We start from the raw sequence: 7,460 nt of genomic DNA, 5'->3' as shown, positions 1-7,460 counted from the left end.
TTGCTTAATTGTTCTACCTGTGTAAATCTCACCTCCTCAACGTGATTGCACACTCCAGCACTCCAGCAAACTACAGCTCAGGCCATAGTTTAGTAAATAAAGTTTATTTTTTGCTTGTTTTTTTTTTTTTTTTTTTTTGTGGTACGCGGGCCTCTCACTGTTGTGGCCTCTCCCGTTGCGGACACAGGCTCCGGATGCGCAGGCTCAGCGGCCATGGCTCATGGGCCTAGCCGCTCCGTGGCATGTGGGATCTTCCCGGACCGGGGCACGAACCCGTGTCCCCTGCATCGGCAGGCGGACTCTCAACCACTGCGCCACCAGGGAAGCCCCCACCACCCACTTTTTGGTCGTTATTATCGGCCTTGGAACTGTCATGGCACCTGTGGGTGTGTCATTTAGCTTGCTGGTGTGTTACAGTGAGCGTATACTGAGGCTCAAGGTCTAGTGGAAGTCGACTTGTCTGCCATCTTGGACCATTTGGTTCTAATCGGTTTATGTCATGTCCTTGGGCTATGTCATTCTTTCAAACGTTGTGCCTTGCCCCCTTCCCTCCTATTTCAATCTCATGATCTAATTCCTAACTCTTGCTCTTTTTTCTTTCTCTTGGACATCTTTATTTAACAGAAGTTTATAATGTGCTTCCCATGAATCAGGCATTCTTTTATAAATTTTCACTCATTTGAGTCTCAGCACAGTCTTAGGAGTTAGGTACTGCTATTATCATCCACATGGTATAGGTGAGGAAACTGAGGCACAGAGAGGCGAAATAACTTGTGTGAGGACACATTTCTTAGTGTTTGGTAGAAGCGATTTGGCTCTGGAATCTTCTTAACCACTATCTTATGCTGTCTTTCATCTTCAGATGCGATTTGTCTTTTTCCTCTAAGTCAAAAACACATCAGGGACTTCCCTGGTGGTACAGTGGTTAAGACTCTGCCTGCCATTGCAGGGGACACAGGTTTGATCCCTGGTCTGGGAAGACCCCACATGCCGCGGAGCAGCTAAGCTGGTGCGCCACAACTACTGAACCTGTGCTGTAGAGCCTGCGAGCACAACTACTGAAGCCCGTGCGCCTAGAGCCCGTGCTCCGCAACACGAGAAGCCATCACAATGAGAAGCCCGTGCACCACAACGAAGAGTAGCCCCCTCTCGCCACAACTAGAGAAAGCCCGCGCGCAAAAACGAAAACCCAACGTAGCCAAAACTAAATAAATTTAAAAAACCCAACACATCAAATAATGCCTAATCTCCCCACCCTGTGATCCGTAGAGGTTCTACTCTATTTAACATTGAATCAGTCACCAAGGAGGGTACAAATAGAGAATGTGAGCTCCAAAAGGGCAGAGGGGTTATCTTGTTTACTGCATTCCCATCACCAAAACAGTACCTGATAAAGGAAGGTGCTCAGCAAAAAAAAAAAATTAAATAAATGATCAGATGAATAGATGGATAAATGTATGAATTAGATATGTTTGTAAATAAAGTTTTATTGGAACACAGCCACGCCCACTCATTTATACAATGTTTATGGCCGCTTTCCCCAGAGGTCATATGGCCAGCAAAGCCTGAAGTATTCACTATATGGCACTTCACAGAACAAGCTTGCTGAACCCTAGAGTGTAAAGACACTTTCTTCTGGGAAGTTGTTATCACCAAGCCACTGCTGGAGAGGAACCCCTGTCACTATTTGTTGCATGAAAAATGGTCAAGAACGGCTTGTGCAGGAAATTGCAAGGATGCTCTTTGTGCCAAAAGAATGCCCTTATGGGAGAAGAGGAGGCAGTGCTAGCAGATGGCTGTCACCCTTGCAGAAGTGATTGGAAGGCAGGCTTTGGAGCCTGGGTTGACTTGGGTTTGATTCCCAGCTCTGCCACTTACTAGCTGTGTGATTTCAGGCAGGTTCCATGCTCTCTTTGAATTTCAGTTGGCTTCTCTGTAAACTGGACAATAAGATCTGTCTCTAGGGTAGTTCAAGGCTCAAGCAAGATTAAGCACAGAAACTAGGATCTAGAAGCCCTGGTAAATGGTCATTCTTTTTCATTGTGGATACCAAATCTGATTCAGGATTGGTCTCCAACTATTACTGGCCAGTTTCGAAAGAGCTTTTGTGCTCAGGTAGCCCTTCATGGAGAAGACCACCCCCTTCTTCCTGCAGTTACCTTCTGCAGCCTTCCAGGTTCCACACTGGCTCTCATCCGGTGCCAACCCTCCCTGACTTCTGTCTCTAGCCCCCCACCCCTCCCCACCCCCCCACCACCTGTCCTCATCCTCTGCACTTACACTCTTACTCTGTTTTTCAAGTCATTATTGTTCTCTGGGTGTTTCCTGTGAACCCAGACACCTGCCCAAACAGATCTGTCCCCACAGCAGGTCCGGCGAAATCTTGAGGGCCGGTCACTTGATTTGACAACAGCTCCAGGCTGAGTGGGCACACACTCACCCAAGGGGGGCATCTTCATTCCCAGCCACACTAGACTGCACCCTGTGCCTGGTGTCCTGGGGCCTGAAATTCCTGCCACCAGAGAGGCATTCCTTTGTGATTATTCTTACCCTCGGGACGTTCCTCTGTTAAAATGCAGGTAATTCCTCGGAGGAGATCATCTGTGTCCAGGTTCTTATCTTGAGTCACAGCCTCTGGGGTATTAACCTACCAATGGTCAACTAATTCCTGAGCTGTTACAGTCCCAAATGGGATTCTGTATCTGAAAACGATTTCAACTTTGTGAAGAGAAATATATAAGCAAAGGATTATTCTTAGTGTTAAAAGGTGTTAGCAGTTATGTGTTCCATTTTACTGAAATGGGTTTTGAAATAAGCCCCAAAGGAGTGAATCTCTAAGGGTGGAATTACAAACTACAAAATAAGTTTTGAAATATTTAAGATGCCAGGGGAAGGTACTTTCCCTCCCAAAGCCCACTGCTCGAGTGACCATCAACTCACCAAGTGGCCAGCTCTGACCCCTGGAGTCTTGGAGTAAAGGAGGTCTGTTGGTGAGACTGTGCTGTTGATGCTGAAGCTTAGAACCAGGAAGAGTCTTGGAAGCCTCTTATATTGCAGATGAGGAAGCCGAGGCCCAGAGAGAGAAAGCTGGTTGCTCATCTAAACTGGGGGAGCCTAAGTAGAAAAGTAAGCAGGAGCTAAAATAGCTCGGGGAGGCAGGGGGCCAGGAGGGGTCGGAAGACAGAGGGAACCACAGGTGTGTTAAGGACACCGCACAGCACTCTCAGCAGTGCTGGCCCCTGTGCACACGCAGCAGAGGCAGATGAGTCCGCTCAGCCCCTCATCCCGGCTGCCCCTCCTGGCCTGGGGCCACTCCGCCAAGGGGAGGCCTCCCATGCCAGGCCTCGACCCACACAGAGAAAGTCAGAAACAACACCACTAAACTGAAAACATCTTTGTCTTTCTCCACGGAACAATGGCCATTAATAGCTATGGAACTGGAGCAGAAATGGAACGTGAACCCCAGGGGCTTGGGAGCCTGGAGGGCTGTGGGGATGGGGGGATGGAAGTCTGGGGACAGCTTCTGTCCACCACCTCCTCCCATCACCCACCTGCAGCCCAGTCCCTTTGAGGCACTTCTGGTGGCATTTGACTTTTCCATTTGGAACACCGCTTGACCCGCACCCCTCATGCTCCAGTGGGGGATCTGAGGGGCTGCCCAGGCCACCCTCCTACCCACCCTGGCAGTGCCCTGGACACTCGCCACATATCCGGAAACCGGAAACCACAACCAGGGGATGGCTTAAAACGGGCCTCGACTCCCTGAACTGGGTGTCCCTGGCTCCCTGAGAAGCCCTGCAGCCCCCTGCTGGGGAGCGGGCAGGGCTGCATGGGTGACCTGGAGGCCAGGGACTGCCCCCCGGTCCCCTCACTGAGGGCACCCCCAGCGTGGGCTCTTTTGGGGGCCGCTGAGGCAATGAGGCCCGCCGAGACCGAGAGCGGGAGATGACGCATTTTTCTGCAGCCACAAGTCGCTTTTGACGGGTACGCCCCATTGGGGAGCAACTGAAGCCTCGTCCCACCCAGCATGGCTTTTGTCTGCACCACATATTTGTCTTATTTGGAAGATTTTTGTGGGTTTTCTCGTCTTTCTGCAGAGCTCACTGCCTCGCGGGGGATGGTGGGGCTGAGGGAGGGCGATCTGGGGGCCCCTGCCTGGTGGTCTACAGCACACTTGGAGATGGGGGAGAAACGTCGTGGCCCTCACAACACCCTCTGCGCCCCAATGGGCATCCTGGACCCAGGCCGCACGCCTCTTCCCTGTGGCACGTGTGCCTCTCCTGGTCTTTCCCCAGCACTTTCCTCTCCATCTTCTCCTCTCAGCTTCCTCAGTTCCTGCGGCAGCATCCCTTTTTATCCCTTCACATCCCCTTCCGCCTGACCCCTTGTAATTTCGTACCTCCTGGCCATTGCCCATACTTTTCCTCCCCCTTGGAGCACCTCCCCTTTTTTTCTACCTGTCTGAATTCTGAAGTATGTCTCAGGGCCTGTTGCCATCTCACCTCCTCCTTGGTGCCCACCTGGACTACTTTACCCCTTGGTAGGATCTCCTGCTTCTGAACTCCAAAAATGTGTGTTTTCTATCCCTTTGGTGATTCCAAACACCCCCTGCCTCTGTACCATCTGCCCAGCGACATGGCAGAGGTCACGGCTTTCATTCTTTGGTTTCTCCCCCATTATGCCTTGGATAAAGCGATTGCTCAATTAATATGTGTTTGTTTGTGGCTTCTCAAGGGCTGGCCATGGACCAAATTAGAGAATCTCAGTTGATGGAAGAGGCTGAATCTAAGGACCCATTCAGAGCTTGAATTCCTGCCCAAAGGTGTCTGGCTTCAGCTTACATGCCTCTAGTGACAGAGACCTCACTACGTCTTGGGGCAACTCATTTCGTCTCCTGATAGCTCTTACCCCAAGAAAGTTCTTTCTCATTTTGAACTAATACCTGCCACCTCTGGCTTTCCCCACCCTACTCCCAGCTAGACCACAAAACTATTTCAGTCCCCTTGCCTCAAAACTACCCTTCAGATATTTCAAGGCAGCCATCTCCTACCTCTGCAGTCTTTTCTTTTCCATGGGGAAACACCTTTTGTCCTAACCCCTGGTGCTCCAATGCTTCGATGACCATGGACTTCAGCCTCATGCTGAGCCTCTCCCCAGACCCTTGCTGAACTCATTCTCCTGACAAAATTTCCCCTCTTTTGGATCAGAATGGATGTCATAACCTTTGAGATGGGGCTTGCCTTTATGTGGTGATTTGAGATGTCTTAAAGGAAGGAGCCCACTTTCTCACCAGGTTAAAACAAAAAGGGGATTAGGAGATGCCAACCAGCTGCTTTGTCTATTTCCTGTTCGTCTTGGAGCAGCCCTACCTGCTCCTGAGGAGGTAGCCAGCAAATCTGGTAACTGCTTCTACATGTTAGTGAAGGACTGGCTTTCCATACGTCTCAACTGCTGTCTCTTAGGTAATTTATGTGCATTTTAATATAGGTATTTCAGAGGGAATACCAAATGTTTTAAACCAAAGGGGTGACTCATGGTGGCATTTCAGGCTGGTGAGATATTGTGTGACAAGTGAGTCCTGTGTTGCCTGGCCTGCCTCTCCCCTGATCCTCTTGTGGGTGATGGAGAACTTCCAAGTCCAAGTACATTTGCATTAGGACCAGGCACTTCTCAAGGGGTTGCCCCTTCCAGCTCCCAGCCCCCATAAACTGCATCGATTATTGGAACTTATGCTTTGCTGCCTTGTATAGTTCACTATCTTTCTTAAGTATCTGTGTCTTGTAGCAAATGAAGAACTCCTTGAGGAAAATGACAGGGATCTTAACATATTCTTATCGATGTTCCGTTTCTTAATCATGGTGATGCTTACACAAATGTAGGCATTTATTGAAACTCATCAAACTGTATGCTTAAAATGGTTGCACTTTGTTGTTTGTGAATTATACTTGGAAGAAAGTGGTTTTTAAAAAATGTGTTCATGTCCCTTACAGAGTCTAGAGCCGCATCCTTCTCACACCTGGATTCATGTGCATCTGTGGATTGATTTGCTGAGTTAAGCTGTACCTAGAGCTATAGCCAAGAGCCATCTTAGCTTGTATACCCAACCACCAGCTTGACATGGCTCCTCAAACAGCATGGCTGGAGTAACACTCTGCATTCTCTGGCCTTGCCTCCAGCCTGGTCCTTCTACCCAGTGAGTCAGACCCAAATCAAGGAGACACGCTCGATTCCTCACCCAGCCTATCTTGCAGGATTGCTTCAATATGACCGTTATCATCACTAGTATTACTACATTACAGGTCCCTCATATACCAGCTGCCTCACCAGTCTTGCCAATTGCTCACTTTGAGAGTTGAAGGCTTCTCCCTGAACCCTTGAATGTGAGGGCAGCACTGTTACCCAACGTTGATCCTCCAGACCATGGCTGTTGCTTGGAGCCTCCCAGCCACCCTGTTCCAGAAGCCATGTGCCAGTTGTCCCGCCTAATGGGCTACTGCCCCTGGGCCAAGGTTCTAATCACCTAGCCTGAGTTAGGGCTTAAGGTGCCTGGGGCCCTTGGATGCTGGGCCCTGCTCTACCCAAGTGCCTGGCTTCTTTTTCTTGTCTTGTGCTCATGAGTGTGTCCTTAGAAAGGAAGATAATAGCTGTCTGTTGGTAGCAGGATGGGGTGATTTCTGTTTGCCTCTTCATGTTTTCCAGTCTATTCTAATGATTCCCGAGTGAGTGTGTCTATCTTGCCTACCAGACTGCAAGTTCCCTGAGGGCAGGGTCTGAGTCCTAGCCCTCTTCATTACCCTCTACTCCTAGCTGTGTGCCTGCCATATATTTGGTGTTCGATAAACATTTATGGACTGATTAATGAGTTAGATTTCATGAAAACTATGGGGGAGATGTCCTGCACTCATCCAACAGTATCAGGTGTTGGAGAGCCTGTGGAGAGACCGGAAGGCTTCTGTGGAGTGTGACTTGATCCAACCGTCTTGGAGAGCTATTTGGCGATACCTTGTCAAGTGGAAAATGCCCACCAAAGTCTTTACTCTGGAGACACTGTCTCTTGCATGTGCATAAGAATGTTCATGGCAGTGCTGTATGGAATCACAAAAAGGTAGAGGTGACCTATATGTCCTTCCACAATGGATATTGCGGTGGTCACAATGGACTATATATAGCACAGAATCGATCACAGCTTCACTCATCGATGTGGATGACTCTCTGAAACATAAAGTAGATCAAAAAAGAAAATTGCAGATGAATATGTACAGTATGATACCACTTATATGGCCTTAAAATAAATGTAAAACAATACTATATATTGTTAGTTATGTACACTAGGTTTCAGGACAGGCTGAGTGGGGCTCAGGGCACAGTTCACCCCTCTGCAAAGGATATATATAATATGTATACAGTAAGATACAGAGATATTTGATAAACATCAAATTCAGGAGAATGGTCACCTTGGT

Source organism: Orcinus orca, chromosome 10 (assembly GCF_937001465.1).
Source record: "Orcinus orca chromosome 10, mOrcOrc1.1, whole genome shotgun sequence".
NCBI classification, from domain to species: Eukaryota; Metazoa; Chordata; class Mammalia; order Artiodactyla; family Delphinidae; genus Orcinus; species Orcinus orca.
Note: the sequence above shows the minus strand (reverse complement) of the source record.